At 37.7% G+C, this 19,829-nt stretch overlaps 1 protein-coding gene across 1 annotated transcript in view; it reads right to left on the bottom strand.

Moving 5' to 3' along the window:
• The window catches only part of CDC42EP2 (CDC42 effector protein 2), a 261,853-nt gene extending 256,687 nt beyond the window's left edge, over window positions 1-5,166 (bottom strand). The window contains exon 1 of the mRNA XM_044075793.1: window positions 5,001-5,166. The gene's annotated coding sequence lies outside the window, so the exon portion shown is untranslated. The remainder of the gene's footprint in view (window positions 1-5,000) is intronic.
• Between the last annotated feature and the right edge of the window lie 14,663 nt (window positions 5,167-19,829).

The raw sequence follows: 19,829 nt of genomic DNA, 5'->3' as shown, positions 1-19,829 counted from the left end.
GCATATGTAATAAGTTTGGATGCAATAAAGCATTAGGCTTTGAATTAAATATTATAATTCCATAACAAAGTTATGTGCAATTATACATTTGGGGACAGACCATACATAGGAATGTCTGTATTAAATTTAAATATAGACAGAGACCGTCAAAGACTTCAAAATGTATCTGAATATTTTGTGTCTGCATTTATCTTGATATGTGCATTTTCCAGCTTTTCCCACTGTTAGTAGGATAGTACAGTCTTTTTAGTCCTTCCTGCTTTTTTTATCAAGCTGTTTGTCTCAGAATTTTAAATCTAACAATACTCCCCAAGTTGGAAATATTCTCCACTTTAAAACAGTGTTGAATGCGGATCCAATAAAATATCACAGGAGGAAAGCTTTAACTTGCTCCACTCACACAGTGAGAAAAAGACGCAGAGGTCATAGTTCATCTTCCACAGCTGCTGTTTATAGGAGGCCAAATAAAGGAAATCATTCTTACAGGCTGATAAATCTTTGAGCACAGCTTTCTTGATTCCTAACTAACTTATACAATAACTGAAAGACGAGGAAAAAAGAAAATAATTTGGAGCAGTCTGAAATGAAAAACCCATTAGATTGTGTTATAGAAGGCATAAAAAGATCTAAACTGCAGTGCAAATTGGATGATCAAGTCAAAATACACAAGCTGACTGATACTGTAGAACACAGCAACTTTGCATATAGAAGTGCACCGTATACAAGCCTGGAATGCCATAAAGTCAATAGTGACCCTACAAAGAAGGATAGCCAATAGGAGGATTCTGAGCAAAAATCACCCCTCCCCTAGGAAAATAAGTTGACAGCCTTCTGGGTATCTCTGCAAAGTGTTACAGGTGCTGCATTCAGATCTAAAAAAACTCAAGAGTTGCAATAAATGGTCTCTGTGGATCTGCCTCTATTCTGTAAAATCATTTTATCTCAAAGGTATACCCCTCCCCAAAGTTAAGGCCCTTCCATGTGCCATCAAATTTCACATGCTTCAAATGGAAACTGCTTCTTAAAGCTTGTCATAGCTTTATGTTCCATTATAAATAAGACAGTACCTTAAAAAATAAAAAGCTGCATTCCTGGAATACCGAGCAAACCTAAAACTCACACAGATGTAATACAAAGCACATTCAGCAGTAATATAATCAGAAATAATTAAAACAACTTTTTAATTTATTTGTTAACTAGTGTGGCGCACTAATCCTCTTGAACTTGTCTCAGACTCCGCCTAGGAGTATAAACTCAAAATATATTATCTTGCAATATTTCAATACCAGCCATACAGCATAGCAGTATAACATGTTTGAAAAACAGTATCAAGACAATAAAATGTTACATAAAATGTTTGGAATGTAGTATGTACAGCATACAGGACACAAGGGTAATAGTAGGCTAATATGTACATTACTGCATGTGATACTGTTTTTGAGAAAGACAGCAAATATCAATGTCAGACAACTTAGACATGAGAAAATTCACACTATATGCAAAACCTTTTTTTAGCATTTAGGTTGTATACCTGCAAGAAAAAGAGAACAGGAAAACACACACACACACACACACACACACACACACACACACACACACACACACACACACACACATATATGTTTGGGGGAACGAATGTTAAGTTTGGTAGTAGACCTTAAAATTTACATCTGCATGACTAATGCTTTTAAATTAAGTTTGAAATATAGGAAGTCAAAGTAATTAAAGATGTTATGGGGCATATTATTCTGGAAGCATCTGTATTTGGCAGTTTTCAACACATGCTTTTTTAAATTTATTTTGAAAATTACAGCCTCTTTCAATATTTTTCAGAGAGGCAGGCAGTGATTTCCAACATTTGTTAGCTAGCAGTGAAAAACTGTGCTTACTGCACTTAACGTCTGCTATGAAGGTCATGACATGACTGAATGGTTGGAGGGAGTGATCTGAGGTTGAACTGAGACTGCCAGAATGAGATCCTGCCTGCAAAAAGGGAAATAGATGTAATTTAAGCATTTTATAAAAAGAGAGGCGAGGGGAAGGTCTCCTCTATACTGGATAGGAAGCCCTTTCGCATTAATTAAGACTTGGCAATGGTACTCTGACAGCTCCTCTACCTGTACCCAATCGACTGATTCATTCAAAGATCACAGGAGCCAGGGATTCCCCAGGAAGCCCAATGGCCCATTCGTTCCTGCCTGAGAATTTACAATGAACTCAGTCACCAACCGCAAGTGTCTGTGGTAGGCAACGGGGCAGCTTTGCTGGTCCTGCTGGATGACCTATCCTTTCCCCTGATAGAGCACCCTCTTCCCTTTGGTGGTTCCTCCAAACTCCACTATAGCTACCCCTAGGCTCATAGTCTGACTGTACATGGCAATTCAGGTTCAATAGAAACAGACTCCATCAGGGTAGACAGCTAATGTTCTCACTAGGTGTCACCCATGTTTCATGCCAAAACCAGCTCCTTCATCCCAGAATGGGTGAGCAGGTAGTGGCCACTCACTCCTGTACTTCCCTACTAGCTCCCACAGGTGCCTGAGCCACTCTTTAAACTCAGGTTTAATCCCTCTACACCACAGAGTGGCTCCTGGCTGTGAAATTCTTGATGAAGAAAGAGCACGAATTAACATTTTTGTCAGAAGTTATCGGTAGGGGGGATATTTGTTCTGGGAGACAGTGACAGTATGTTGGAGGCTACAGTCAAGTTGTACCACCAGAACCTCATTTCCAGCTGCAGTTCTACCCTCCTAAGGACAAGAAATGAGAAACTGTCCACATCCAAAAGAATAATTTGTATATTTGTGCTTTTATCACATTTATGCACTGTTGAAAGTTTATTTATTGATTTTTTTTGTTTGAACCAACCATATCCTTAAATATCTGAATATGTTAGTGGTCTCAGTAATATGAGTAGACTTGATATGGATTTCCCAAGTTTTTGGTGTAAGCATTAGCTTTTGATGGGTCCTAAACACCATAGGTTTAGTTTTGTTTTTTCCTTAAGTTGACTAGAATATGCATGTGTTTAGCCAGGTACCAAGATAGGCAAAATTCTATAGCTGAACTTTTTTGATTGTTGCACAGAACAGGATTTACCTATAAAGTAACTATCCTGTTTGCATATAAGATTTTGAAATGGTGAGAAGGTTGGTCCGAAGCTGGTAATGTATAAAGGGGAAAAGTAGTGAACAGAGGAATGGCCACTGAGGAGTTCCTTGCATAGGAAGTGCTTGGCCTGAGAGAGAAGGTCTTTTCCTGGCCTGAAAGTTTCTGTTAGACATGACGTTTTTAAACCAGACTGTTACTTTCACTGCAATGCCTATGGCTAAAGATGATTTGAATAGCAGGTTGTAATCAAGCAAGTCAAATGCCTTGGTAAAAAGTGTACAGCACCACTGAAATAGGCCTTTTCCATACTGATTGGTTTGTTTTCATAAAATGAATGCAGAACCCCTGCTAATACCATAAGAGGATAAGACACAACTTTAACATTCTAAAATACAAACTACATTTAAAATATGTGAACAAAATTTACATGAGCAAAAACATGTATGATCTCATTTCAGGGTGTCTCACAAGACAAAAAACACTGAATCCCATTTGTAAGCCACTGGTTTAAATTGCTTGCAAGTGTCTCACTAACCCTACATCAAGAAGCATCCATGCTATGCTTTCTTACTTCAAACCTGCTTACACCAAAAGTAACACAAGATATATAATGAAAAAAATGCATTTTAACTAAGGAACTTTAAAAGTATTTTTGCCATTTTTCCTCCCTTCACTTTATCTTCTAAATCGTATGACATATCAGAGTTTGCTGTCCTCTTGGCATCTACCCAACACCTTCTGCCCGGACTCTCCCAGAAACAAAGATGCGTATCAGTCTTGCCTCTCGGGATTCCTAATTTTAAGACACAGCCTACGTTTGACCCCGATACTGTCTATGTTTGTATTAACGTTTTTGTTTGTTTGTTTTTTTGTTATCTGAAACAAACGTGATTTCAGTCATATACACACAGAAGACAAATTCCTTATTATTTTTCAGAAAATGCATATTAACGCAATTGATTGCATTATATCAAACGTCTAAAAAAGAATATATATATATATATATATATATAGATACACATATATATATACATATATATATATATATATATAGATAGATACACACACACACATTGTGTCTATCTAGGCTATACAATCTGACCACGATAAGGATTCGTGTAGTAAGCATGTAATAGATACAGTCTTCTCTCGACTATGACCACTAACGACATCATTCAAAGAAAATATTAACAAAAAAAAAAAAAAACGACGCTTCACTGAAGGGAAAAACATCAAGATAAGACAGAAGAATGCTGGAATTTGCAGCTAGTAACACCCTCACACTGGTGCTATCTCAATACTTTGAACATTATCTGGGAGCTTCACTTTCCCAATCCCATTTTACACAAACACGTAATCCCTGTTCTGCAGAAGCAAATATTTTATATGATTACCGTAGACTACACCGAAACTACAAATAAACCACAGTTGTCAGCAATTATTTTAGTTTTTATAGCAGATAATGGGAAGAGAAAAGCAGTGCACAGTGACATGGGTTCTGCAAATACATCACTTCAAAGGCATAAGAATAAGTTTAATTGCGTAAACGATTGCCTGACTGTATTTCTACGTACTTTATAACCTGAATATGTGGTTTGAGTGTATACACACAAGCCATTCCAAGTCAGTTTCTGCCATCAGTACCCCAACACTACAATTTGGAAGACAGGAGTGAAGATTATTCTCTCGATATAATAAACAAACAATTTCTCCTTACATTTAACACCATATCCTAGATTTAAATTTCAGTCCAGCATTGCTTTCATCTAGGTTAGATAGTCCTTAATGTATAAGTAATCCCCAGTGGAGTTTCCGATGGTAAAAGATGGCACACAGCCTACCTGTTCGTTAAATCAATATTAAGGTAAGGCTTTTTCTGCTATACTTACATCTGTCCATTGTTGAGGAATACGTTTCCAATTTACAGTGCAAACAAATGTCAGTAATTCCTACAGGTAAGAGTTTTTACATACGCACCACAGGCTCTCTTTTTACCCGGGCTCTGTGCAGGAGCACACAGACCTTCTACCACCAACACCCAACCTTCTTACTACTGATAAGCAGCGCGAGCCGCAATCTGCAACGCGCGTTCTGTTTTAGCGAGCTGGGCATGGTTGTTGGAAAAGCCTGGTGCTGGATTTACAGGAATGGCTTCGTTTAAATGCCTAGCTACTTGTGATTACATTAATGTGTTGCAATTCCTGTGAGTAGCCTAAGATTGATTACAGGGAAAACCAGCGCCAGTTTGTTGTCTGGGGGAATTTTCGGTGCATCAGTGTTATTAACTGTCTTATAAAATATCATACGAGAATAATATTTTTTTTATTTATGGTTTGAGACTACTGTACTGGGCAATTTAGCATACATGTTTTCCTTAAAATTCTTCTGCATATGAATCGGTTTGGTTAACTTAATGAAGTGCTATTTGACTTTGTTCTGTATGGGGTTTACTTAATAAGTGCTGTTTTGAGGAATTAATGCCCACCAAGGTAGGAGATATTTGACATAACGTGTTGTCCACATGTGTTACCCTATCACTACCTGTGGTTATGTCATTAGTACTTAGATGGTCTTTCATTCTTCAGTGCCTCCCACTCTGGTGGTTATTAGCAAGTATAGAAAATGGTCACAAACAAAATATTTCAGCATGTGTAACTTCTAGCAACTCTCCGCAGCCACCTTGTTTTTCTGTAACTTATGCTACAGTAGCTGGCCTGGTACAAATTTTCAGGGAAAAAATGTTTAATTTTGGCAAACTATATTTTGTTAGTAACATTGCTTGTGTGCACGTGAATGGGAGTATGGCATATTTGTGGGGGTGGCCTGCAGTCACCTTATCTCATATATATTAATGAAGGCAAATGGTAACAAGGGTGGATGTGGCTGGAGTGATGTTCCATATATAGAAAGTGCTAGTGAAAAGCTGAAAGGGTAGAACTAACAGTTATATATGCTAAAATTTCATTTAGTTGGTAGAGAATTTACAAAATGAAGATACATTGTTATGCGTGACTTATGTCACTTAATTTGATATTACCATTACAGTATGGAGTTATGTACAAATATGTAAGTAGTATTTGGGAAGAGAAGTCACACAAAAATGCCTATATTTGATTTAAATATGCATGTGGCTTTCTATATTCCTATAATGAGCCAAAAGATATAGCCAACATACTGGCCAACAGATTCAGTGCCAACTTTAGCCCTTTCACTCCCCCCCCCCCCCAAGGGCCCTATCACAATACCAGAAGAATGCCTGATACCCACCATTTCTGCAGCACAGGTAAAAGCTGCATTGTTCAAAGCAAAGAATACAGCATCCATGGGCCCTGATAATATCCCTGGCTGCATCCTACATGAGCTACAAAGCGAACTGGCACCACATCTGTGTGCCCTGTTCAATCACAGTCTTACCTCAGGCTATGTCCCTAAAGCATGGCGCACTGCTACAGTCATCCCGCTCCATAAAGGGAGAGCAACTACAGACCCTGGTAACAATCGCCCCATTAGCCTAACGAGTCTGGTATGCAAAGCTATGGAGCACATCATTGTGGACCTGCTTAACAAAGATATAGGCAATCTCCAAACTCTTGACCCCACATACTTTGGCTTTGTCAAGGGGAGATCCTACCTTCCGAACCTGGTTGACTTCTTCGAGACAGTCACCAAGGCTGCGGATGAGGGTAAGGCAGTGCATACAGCCTACCTCAACCTGGCCAAGGCCTTTGATACCATTCCCCACTCAGGTATCATTGATAACCTCAGCAAACTAGGCAGCAACACTTACATCACTAGGTGGGTTGCAAATTGGCTCACAGACAGGACCCACAGAGTGAAAGTTGCGGATTCCAAGTCAGATTGTCGCTCAGTCAGGAGGGGAGTCCCACAGGGCTCAGTCCTGGGCCCTCTCTTGTTTGGAATCTACTTCTCAAAAGTCCAGGACAGCACAGAAGGACTCTGGCTGACCAAGTTCGCTGATGACTGCAAGCTAGGAGTCATTATCAACTCCCCAAGTGATGCAGGCATCCTACAAAAGGGCCTCTCTGAGACCAGTGACTGGTGTCAGAACCATGACCTGAAGCTTAACACCAAAATAATGCGTTATCATCCCCTTTGGGAAAAAAACTCAGTTGCCATGAATTACCATGTTGATGGGAGCCCACTGAACACTGAAGGGGCCATAAGAGATCTGGGCACCCAGGTCGGCAGCCACCTCACCTTTGACCACCACATTGCCACTGCGGTCAGAAAGTCCTTCTACATGACACATCTTATAACCAAAGGTTTTACATCCAGGAAGAAAGAGGTCATTATCCCTCTCCACTCATCTCTCATTAGACCAGTCATCGAATATAACACCCCATTTGGCATGTACCTGACCAGACACCTACAACAGCTGGATTAGCCACGAAAGTACCTCACAAAGAAGGATCCTAGGCCTTAAACACATGTCCTACATGGACAGACTCAAGAAACTTCTGCTGGTCTCAGTCCCTTATTGTCTGCTTAGAGGTGATCTCTGCTTGACTTACAAAGCCATGTCCAACCCAGCCCTACTTGAAATATTACACCTAAAGAAATCCCAATCCCTCGGGCCATGCACTCCAAAGATCACAAACTCATTACCATAATTAACAGAACATGTTGGAGGGACAGGTTCATCTCCCAAAGACTGCCCATACTCTGGAATAAGCTTCCCATTCATGTCAAGAAGAGCACCTCGCTGGCCCTCTTCAAGAGATATCTTGACGTGTGAATGGGTAACAGAAAGGTCACCCCAGGGATCATTCCAGTTGTCCTACTGGATAGGGGCACTGTGAACTAACATCAGGTGGCGTGCCTGGGGCTCCAGGACCATTAGCTAATACACACCTATGAACCTATATACCTCAGAAATATATTTGAACATTCCGGGTCTACATTTACATAATCAACTTGATTTTCTAGCTTTTCTGTTTATTTATGGATTGCACAAACTACTTAGGCCTCCTTCCTTTTTGTACTGGCAAGCACACATGCCCAAGTACAACATATTGCTTCACTCTGGGCTTCTTTAGCAGGTAGTATGTAAATGAATAAAATATCAAATTGCATTAACATAGGCAAACCCAAATGAAATCGATCATTGCAGTGCTACACAGTAGTAGTTAGTGTGATACAGTTGTATCATAAAAAGTAATGAGTAAGTTTGTTTTGTAGCGCTAACCTGATAGTAACGTGGTTGCCATTTTCTTCTTCTTGAGTAACCGTCTCTGTTCCTTCATTTGTATATTCAACAGTACAATGCAAAATATTGCTTTTGGCATTTTGTTTTTTCAAATGCTGTATTTTGCTTGCCTGTCACCATAAAGATCAAAGAAATCTCTTATAGTTGCACTCAGGAACAATGTTTTCCATGTACCAGCTTTATTAGTGAGTTCTGTATAGGTCCTGTACTTTGTCTTCAGGCCCTAACATCACACAAAACATTAGCATTCTTTGATTAGTAGCGCTATCCTAATCTCAGCATGCAAATGCTCTGTACATTGTTGCTGCAGCAGAATAAAGCTGCAGTGTGTGGGGGTCGTTGTCAGCTTCTGCCATTATTGTTACCAAACTACTAAAAAGGTACAATGGAGGACGGAAGTTGATACTTTCAGAAATGATTGCACACTTACAAACTCTTGTAAAAATGTGGGACATGAGGATATGAATGCAGTTATTTCGTATGTTTTGCATGTTGTCAATGAGTTAACAGAAAGTTATAGGAATATTTGTCTTCTGTGATTTATTTTCTTTCTTTATTTTTTTCAGTGTTGATAATTAAGGTTTATCATTGTAACTATTATACCTTAACTGGAAGTCTATTCAGTTTAACAGTAGATGTTCATTCTGCATAGGTCTTGCATTTTGTTGTAGTGCTGTTGCAATACCCAAAATGTTAGCTCTCCATACCCCTTGCTTCCTCCTAATTATTACAGTCAATTACAAGGTATTTGCAGCTTAGGAGAAATGGCTGTCCCTTCAATGGAGCAACCCTCAAAAAATGTACAAAATAAATACCTCAGCAACACAGTATTTCTTTACAGTGCATATCAATTTGCTGAATACTAATACTAGCCAACGCAAACTTAAAAAGATACCCACAGAAACAAGTACAATTACCACTGTACAGTATTTAAAAATAATATCGGTTTTGGAGAACTGATGGTTTCACCATGAAATACAGTTGTATTCTATGTTAGTGCTTAGTGTGACGTACAAAATGTGCCATCACAATGAGTGCTTATGACAAATTCCACTTCTTTCCTTCATAATGCATGTGTAGGTTACTTGTAAGTTATGTGAGGTGCACTACATGTGTATGCAGGCTTGGTTTTGTGAAGCAGAAGTAAAAATACACATTATATTATTATATTATATGTACCCTTAGAATTACAACAGCTGTGGAGGAAGCCTTTGGTACTATTCAAGCCTTGTCTTTATCATCCCCCCACATTATATTGTTCATGGGAGTCAGAAAATGACTGTTTTATCTTCAAAAATGAAATTAAATAAAATGGTGTTTCTATAGGGATCGGCCGGAAAAAGCCAAACAATGGGTGGGAGTGGTAAGACCATGTGATGCTATAGTAATTTTATACTATTAATACACATATACTAAGAAAGCCTGTGTTTGTATATGCTTCTAGTACCTCATGTTTCCCATCCTGTATGTGAACAGATGGAGGCCTTTGCATTCAGTAGGTAGAATGTTATGCTGCAGAATGGGAAATTGTTGGCATCATTACAGACATCTCTTTACTGACTTAGGTTTATTCTTTTTCGAAATGCTGCAAAGTAACTGCATCTGTCTATCAATAACCAGTAATATATGTCAAAGGGCTGAAACTGTGGCTCAGTGATGAACTGACAGAGGGAATAAGGACATTGGGGTGCTGTTGAGAGCTGATTACAGTCAGAGTTTAAACAGTAGGCAGGGAAGAAATGTCAGATGGTGAGCTTTGACATGTCTAATATTCATATTTCTTTATTTCTTTGCACTGTGATAAGAGCCCTAAATGATTATTTAATTTTAGCTTTGTATTAAGTTTACATGTTATATAAATGAAACAGTCCTGGGGAGAGAACATGTCAAGAAAAATGTCAGGGCTGAAAATATTGTCGATGCTGTATGTTTTTTAGAGCTGTATTAAATCACACAGTACCCATCTGCTACTGCGATATGTGGTCATGTCCATGTGTGTGTATGTGCATGCATGCACTTTTTTCTGCTCATCCCAGTGGGATGCAGACCTGGGTCTAAAACATGCCAGGATATCCTCGGGTATGCATATTGACACCTAAGCTGTACCTGACTTTTCCAAGGCAGCATATTATTATGTGCTACACATAACCATGGGGCTGACTGGCAGGATACAAGACACATAATCACACCAGGACCAAAACTGTCTAGTAATTAAGCAGAGAAAAAAAAACTTTCCTACAAATAGACGAGCATCTTCAATTTCTGATACTGGTCATCTTCATGAAGTGGGGCTTCCTAGCATTTGTGATGATGACAGAGGCTTCCCTATCATCCCCCACATAGTGAAGGGTGAAACACTAAGCAGGTATTAAGGACACTTATTTTAATACATTATTCATGTAGTCTGAGTTGTCATTCTTCCTTTATGGTGAATGGAACATTACAACATTACTGAGTATAAACCATTAAGCCATTACACAGCTACTTAGGCACTTCAGCGGTCATGTTTTCTTCTGGTTAATTCCATTTATTTCACAGAGATGTCAAATCTCATTACTTGTTTTTTTTGCAAGAAGTCCCATATGGTTGCTACTACTGTCTTGCAGGTTATTTACACTGATGTCACCTCACACGCTATTAAATTTAGCCCAGTTGCCTGTGTTTTGTGCAATGTATGTCTTGTATAGTTCTTATGGAAGGAATATAAATGTCATATGATACAAGAATAATTGCAAGCTAGTCAGGAAAGTTTATAAATAAGCAAATCAAACCAAAATGATATATAAAATCCATTAAGAGATGTCCTTAAAAAGGCTTTACTGCACTAATACCTCAAGTTTAGGAATTTTTCTGAAGGGTTGGAAACCAATAAATACTGAAATACAGCAAACTGTAGTTACTTATTCAATTAACCTATTATAGAAACATTTCCATGAAATGCCCATGGCTAACCTATAAGATGCCATGATTTTAAATCTTGAAATATATATGGTTTCCACCTTTTCCAATAACTTTTGTCTGTATGCTAAACTATATCTAGCTGTAGAGTTAGATACTGTTCTAAAAATATTTTATTCTAAAAGTCATTAAATTCAATCTTGTTCCAGTGAAAAGGCTTATTAGAAATGTATGTAGCATCCTATAATGCATTACCACAAGCTACACGCCTTGTAAAACATTGTATCAGTTTCCTGATTTGTAACCCTTCAGAAGAGTTTTTGAACTAACGGTGCTAGGTACAATAAAGCCTTTTTACAGACATTCCTTGTTGGATGCTTATTTATAATAACTGGGACAGATGCCTAAAAAATCTTCAGACCAGCTCCCTTACTCAGTTAATGAAGTCGTATAGAATAAGCATCTAAACAGTTCTGCAGTGGACCTATTTTGTAGCATAGATTGTGAACAGTAAACCTGTCATGAACTCATTTCAGTCATCAAGGTACATCTTCTATCCTGGGTCTATGAGTTTCGAAGAATGGAACACAATACACTTCCTGCATTTTTGGTCATACTATTCTAATTTTCAGGAACACTATTGCCTTACTGCCTAATCAGAAAACAGGTTATGAATGAAACTGCATTGCTTTACTATTCAGTAGAAAACAAAGTGGAGATGCACGGCAGGAATAAAACTTTTTAATAAACGGTTAGCGCTTTCACATCACAGATGCTTCCTCAGACCATGAAACCCATTCTATCTAATTCACTTATATACCCCTTAACTATCAATTATACAATCAATCGATAAAACAATATATTAATTAATTAATCCAATTAGTGATAAAAACACCTTCACACACAATATCTGTCATCCATACTATCAAAATATGCACAATCTATACAAATAACCACTTAGTTTAAGCTAATATTAATATGAAATATATTAAAAAATATACAAACAATGTATGCGTATATATAGCTCATCATAAACGCCTCATTTTCAAGTATGGCTTAATTGATGTTCTGTCATTCAACCCTGGTTCCTTCTCAGCCTGCAGCTCAACTATCCATCTCAATTCCCTCAGCTCAAGCTTACATTTCATATCTCCCAATCTTAAATCCTGAGGGATGCATTCAACTACCTTAAACAGAAAATGATGTCTTATGTCTTTGCACATAATATGTTTTGCTAGGGCACTCCTCTCAGGTTCTTTATTTCTAATGGCTGCCAAATGTTCTCTGACCCTCTCTCTAAGTGAGCGTGTTGTCATCCCCACATAGAAACTAGGACAAGTTGAACAGACAGTCAGATAAACTAACTTCCTCGTCTTGCAATCCGCTTTCACTTTAAACTCATACCTTTTCTTTGTCATTGGATGTATAAACACCCTATCATTACTCAGCACCCGACAAACACTACATTGCCCACACCTATTCAAACCATACACCGTGTTTCTGGCATTTTTGGGCTGACATAATAACCTTTTAAGGTTCTTTTTATTCTTATAACAGAAACTAGGCTTAGTACCTACTATCCTAGCTATCTCAGGATCTGATTGTAATATAGACCAATTACTATGGATAATCTCATGCACCTTCTTAATATTCCCAGCAAACTCAAGCCGAATATGTACAGCTTCTTTGTTGTATCTACCCTTATGATTCTGAAAGGGACCATGATTATCCCCAAACATATATGGTCAAGCCCTGTCCCTCTCAATGACCTCACCTGGTTAAGGCCTGCATCCATCTCATCTTCCTTATACTTCCATTGTAACAACTCTCTACCAAGTGTTTTCATGTCCTCATCAAAATGGCCTTGGTCCATATCCAACCTGGATATACGCATGGCCTGTCCTTTTATAATATTTTTATTGACATAAGTGGGATGCATGCTATCTCTATTTAAAACATTATTTCTCTGACATTCCTTTCTATACAGTTGTGTAGTGAATGCCCCACTAGTATCCTTCAGTATAGTAATATCCAAAAACAAAAGTTCTGTATGGGAAACTAAATGGGTGAACCTCAAAAAATTTGTGGTGGTATCTAAAAACATGAAAAACTCATCCGACTCTTCCCTTGTACCTTTCCAAATGAGCATGATGTCATCTACAAATCTCCTCTAAAAGAAGATATTGCTAGCAAACCTCTCATGAGATAGGGCACAACTCTCTTCCCAATATGCAAGAACCATACTGGCGTAGCTATTGGCGCAAGGTGTGCCCATAGCCACACCATATAGTTGGAGAAAATATTTACGATCAAACAAAAATGTGTTATTTTCCAATATCAGTTCTAATAACATACACAGTAACGATAGGGTGTTTATACATCCAATGACAAAGAAAAGGTATGAGTTTAAAGTGAAAGCAGATTGCAAGACGAGGAAGTTAGTTTATTTAACTGTCTGTTCAACTTGTCCTAGTTTCTATGTGGGGATGACAACACGCTCACTTAGAGAGAGGGTCAGAGAACATTTGGCAGCCATTAGAAATAAAGAACCTGAGAGGAGTGCCCTAGCAAAACATATTATGTGCAAAGACATAAGACATCATTTTCTGTTTAAGGTAGTTGAATGCATCCCTCAGGATTTAAGATTGGGAGATATGAAAAGTAAGCTTGAGCTGAGTGAATTGAGATGGATAGTTGAGCTGCAGGCTGAGAAGGAACCAGGGTTGAATGACAGAACATCAATTAAGCCATACTTGAAAATGAGATGTTTATGATGAGCTATATATACGCATACATTGTTTGTATATTTTTTAATATATTTTATATTAATTTTAGCTTAAACTAAGTGGTTATTTGTATAGACTGTGCATATTTTGATAGTATGGATGACAGATATTGTGTGTGAAGGTGTTTTTATCACTAATTGAATTAATTAATTAATTAATATATTGTTTTAGCAATTGATTGTATAATTGATAGTTAAGGGGTATATAAGTGAGTTAGATAGAATGGGTTTCATGGTCTGAGGAAGTATCTGTGATGTGAAAGCGCTAACCGTTTATTAAAAAGTTTTATTCCTGCCGTGCATCTCCACTTTGTTTTCTACTGAATTGTTCCTTTGTTGATATAAGTTGGAGTTAGTCCGCAGTGGCTGCACTGTTGAGTTTTATTGCTTTACTATTGCAAGGCTTGGTGGTCTTCATGCCATCCATGTGGGAGATTTTGTCTCCCACTCCCCAAATTAGTATAAACAATTCTCAAGCCACCCAAGGGAGAAACATTCCTCCCCATAGTGCTACCTCTTTTAACCTCAGCCACACTCATCTCTTCCTGATAGCCTGACAAGCTATCTGCAGACATAGTAAATATAAATGAATAGGCAATGCATTTAGTGTAGAACTACAAAAAACACAAAAACGTATGCCATGCTTTGATTACTTAATACGACTGTTTTATTTTGGGAGAACATTTTTTAAATGGTCTATATCTGGTAATCTGAAGACTCTCCAACTATGCTACATGCATTAGTATAATTCACAGTTATTGAGGACACATTCAGAAAATTGTTTGTGTATCTCTTTATCTCACATTGTCAGGAGCTCACTTAATTTCTCTTATCAAATGGTTTAATAAATAAAACCTAATACTGAGTACTTTCAAACCAAAATAATGCTGTTTGGTACCTTCCTAATATGGCAGAATAGCTCTCAGTCACTTCTTTATTTGGGGAGAAAAGCTCTGCATTGGCATAATACAATTACAGTTAAATAACGTTATTACCAAGCCTAATACAGAAGAATGGCATAATAACTAAACTAAAAAGTCAGCTTCAGTTCATATAGTGTGAACCTATACATATGTAGTGCAAATATTTGGACAGAAAACAAGCTGAAAAACGAACATTGTCGACAGGCAGAGTATTCACAAGTTACAGTTCAAGTAGGTGTCATTAAACACACTAAGTGCACTCTTTGTAACAGAAATGACCAGGTAATATAGCCTAGGCAAAAATGTATCTGTCCTTTAACTAAAAAATATATTTTATTAATTCCTTCCCTCTGAACATAGTGAAAGTATACTGAGAGGGAAGGAGACATGGACTAGTTCAGCCTAGGGTAGTGCAGGAGCAGAGCCATGTCTCGTTTAAGTAGATTTTTAGTAGTGGTTTGGAGATGGACATGTTAAAGTTAGATCTAATTTGCAGAGGGATAGAATTCCTTTTTTAGCGACAGATTATGAGTATAGACTTTGGCCAGAGGCTTTGTGGTGTTTATATATTTGGAGAAGATGTTCATATTATTATTATTGATTTACTGCTATGTTTACACAACACTTTGAATTCATAATAGTTCTTGTTAACTTGCTTGCCTTCTATCATTTATATTTGTTCAGGCTAAGACTGAAATAGGTTCATTTGGATCAGTAGTCTACCTTAGTTACCAATCTGAATTAATTAATGGATGAATGAATAAATAAAAAGTCTTTTTCATGACAGTTTAAATATGAAAAAATGATTTTTCAGCCTTGTGTAGTTATGAGTACAGATGTAAATGATAAAGTTGCTCATTATGACAGTCTGAACTGTGATTACACTTTTAGTGACACAGGAAATTATGTTAAGTTCAGTAGGAAATTCCTTTTGTCTTTCTTTCTACAGGTGTCACTAAGCTTATAATGTATACGTAACAACTGCTTGCTGTTTAAAGAGTGAAACACTGGCTTCAGAAATCACTTTTGAGTATAGGAACATAAAAGTTAATAAACAGAATAAATTTGGGCATCATTACTGTGTTAATTCTACAGAAAGAGGGCTGAGACTTCAAGATTTAACTAAGCAAGTTAATAGGGCTGATATATTACAGAGGGGTAATGATGAAATACCTCAAGGTCCAGGGAATTTGTTGGAGACCCTAGTTGCAAAGCCTGTTAACAAGATGAAAATGGCTTCCGTTTAATCCAGTTAATATTTTCTTACTGATAATTAAATTAATCAGAGCTCAGAGTAGCAAAATGAAGAACTAAGTCCTTAAAATAAATTACCTGTTTATGGTAAGAAATAGCAACAGAGTAAACTAATGGCACATGGGATATGATCTTCCTTTCTAAGATCTTTCTGATCTTTAGGAATATTAGAGTAAAGCATATCATTGTTTGGATTTGTAACAAAACTAATAGATGCCTGTATACAAAATCATTTTTCAAATCTGAATAGCATGCAGCTGATGAATGGACCAAGACTGTCCATTTTTCAGACTTTCATTTATTTCATTTCAGATTTCAAGAAAATGTAGCTGGAGGGCTAACCAAAGGCTGGTTGCCAAATTGTGACACTCTTTCCTGTTAGGAAAAACACAGCAGTCATCCTAAATGTATCAACATAATAAAAAGTAAAAAAAAATCAACACTCCTTGTACATTTGTGATCATTCGTCAAATAAACTAAGGAAGCCAAAAGAGATAACTGCTGAGTATGCTGACATTTAGCCACTGCGCATTATCACAATACAGATTGAAAGGGATTCCCTTGTGAGTCAAAGAAAAATCAAAAAGGCCTGTCTGTCTGTATGTGTAGGTGTGTGTGATTGTGTCTTTGTGTGTGCTTATGTGTTTAAATTAATAATATATAAATGTATATTTCTTCACAAAAAGGGCGGCCGCAGTGGTGCAGCGGTTAGCGTTGCCACCTCACAGCAAGAGGTTCTCTGGTTCAATCCTCAGCTGTGGTGCCTTCAGTGTGGAGTCTGCATGTCCTCCCTGTGGTCGCGTGGGTTTCCTCTGGGTGCTTCAGTTTCCTCCCACATCCCAAAGACATGCTGTAGGTGGATTGGACACTCTAAATTGGCCCTAGGTGTGAGTGTGTGCCTTCTGTGGAAGGTTGGGTGCCGGGCTGGCAACTCGACACCGTAAAACTCCACTGTCAATCATGAGCAGACAGGTAATCTGCTGTGGCGACCTCTAACCGGGAAAAGCTGAAAGAAGAACTATATTTCTACTCCTACTGATAGAATGCTTGAACTTTCACCTTGGGAGTCAGTTTATGTTATTTCATACAAAAGCTAGACCACTATACAATATCTGTGCAGAAAGACTGCTAATTTCAAAACAATTACTTGCTTTGACACACAAACCTGTAACTGAAGTGGTGTTTGGTGAAGTTTGTGAAGCATGACAAATGATAAGAGCATCAGACGTGCTCTTTGTCAACGTACAGTTTAATTTTTCTTATCACATGAAGTACTTGTGAACAGATATTCCGACCCACAAGGGATAAATTCTGTAGGACACAGGTGACAAGTGTTTATTTACAAATTGAAAGATGCCTGGATATTAGCTGAGAGCAAAGCAGAATATAATAAAAAATTTAAGTGAATTTGTGTTGTTATTAAAATGTTAGGACAAGGAGTCTACCAGCTAATGAATAAACAAGCTAAAGCATGAAAAAAAAACTTAATTGAACCAAAAATTATATTGCTCACTTATTCTCTGAGATCCGCGTTATCATTTTTAGGGAAATAGGGAGCCAGAACCCACCACAGGAAGCAATAGGCCTGAGGCAGAGAACCAATTCTAGATGATGATAATTAACATCATTATTAAACGGAAGTGAATGTATTTAACTAACTAGCACTGTAATTAGGGGGATATAAAATGGCTACTGAATGTGATGAGGTTATTCCTTTAAAGGCTGTTGAAGCCGAGGTACCAGAATGTGATGTGGAATAAAGACTTGTAGCCGCGGTACCAGAATGTGATGTGGAATAAAGACTTGTAGCCGCAGCTATGCTCTTGCTTGGTTCTAATTTATTGAGGAGAATTCCTGTGGTGTGTTTCCTGGTTTTGGCTGGGGACTGTGGTTGTTTGTTTCCATTAAATTGTACTGGTCATATCAATGCCTCATATTTCCTCAGGCACATCTCTCTACTCAAACTGTTTCTCTAATTTCTACTCATTCTCTACTTCCATCAGGCAACAACAGAACCTAGGAGGTTTCAAACGTCTAATAAAACAATATTTCTCTCACTCTTGGCTGTGATCCTTAATAACTCCTGGTGAAATAATCCACATCCATCTCACCATCCACTGTAGTAAGGACACAGAACAACTAACACACTTCACATCCAGCTGTGTTCTTCTTTCTGTTGTCTTTTCAAAAATGTCCTTGTGTTTTCAGCTGATGTATCCTGTCCAAAATTTGCTATGTGATATTTGCTATTGTTATTGTAGTCTTATAGGTAAAAGTTGTTTTTTTTTTTGACTAAACCTGGTTGGGTAAACCCAGTAAACAAGAAAGGTTGTTACAGTTGCAGTACAATGTGCTGATGTTTCTCCACTGAAGTATCGGGCATAGTTATTCAGACTGTACTTATAAAACATACTGAATTAGAATGCTGAAGATTAAAGACATGGACTTTATTCCAGAGCTATATCCCAAGAAAAAACAAGTCTACTCTTTTTTTAGTCTCTTGAAACATGAAAGTTGAGATGATAGCCTTTGAGAAACATTGTACAATTTGTCCAACAGCTATGAAGAAGGGAGTTATATAAGATGAGAAAGAGAGCAAAATAATAATAATGCAAGAACATTATGACATATAAAATGGGTCGTGGGCTCACATATCATGTAGTGAAAGAGGCAGGAATCCAAGAACAAAGTACCATTCTAGGAATATGTGGCACAGGGTAACCAATGAAACAGGTCCACGGAGACCATTTTACACTGCTGCTTGCTTTACTTTCTATTTATGTTACAAGAAAAACTGACATCTAGTGCCCATTTGGTCACAAACAAACAGTGGGTGCCCTTCTGTTTTTTGGTGTTTAAGGAATCCGAGAATTTAAATATGGGAAACTATCACCCTGCACTCCTGTCAGTGGATGTATCCCACAAAGGCATGTTCATATACCTTTAAAATCTGCAATCATTTTATTTCAGAGAACAGGGGTGTTTACTCCTCTTAATGCATTTGGCAATTATCATCCTGTTGCCATTCTCTGTCACTTCTCAAAAATCCTGGAGAACATGTTCATCACCAAATATCATATCATATCGAGTCCACTTCTTAAACTCACAGTACTGAAATCTCAAATTTCAGTATTTCGAGTTGAGAATCCCAATAGCCCACAAAAACGATAACGAACCCCCCCCAAAAAAAATAACAAAATATCCAAACCTCCCCCTACATAACACTACCTTACATTTTCCCCTACATAACACTATCTTACGTTTAAGCAGAGGTGGCAAGCCCCCCTGCACCCCTGCTACTTGTATATACCAATTCTGAGGTTGCAGTAGAATGAACAACACACACACACACACACACACTACAAATGTACAAAACCACCACTTTCAACACTTACACACACACACAAACACACACACACACACTCTAACCTACCTATCCTAACCAACTCCTAAAACTTACCCCAAAACTAAATTAAACCAAAATCCTTTCCAAAACCCTAACAAAATACAAACTTAGAATCTCCATTAATAAACACACATCAGCCGACATGTGCAGAACCCAGAAACAACTAACCATTAAAGGGACAGCACACTACATGAAACACACCACAAAACAACTACTAAAAATTTG

This window comes from Protopterus annectens, chromosome 6.part1 (assembly GCF_019279795.1).
Source record: "Protopterus annectens isolate FY-2018-M chromosome 6.part1, PAN1.0, whole genome shotgun sequence".
Lineage (NCBI taxonomy): Eukaryota > Metazoa > Chordata > Ceratodontiformes > Protopteridae > Protopterus > Protopterus annectens.
The sequence above is the reverse complement of the archived record's forward strand: the minus strand, read 5'-3'. Positions and strand labels throughout refer to the sequence as shown.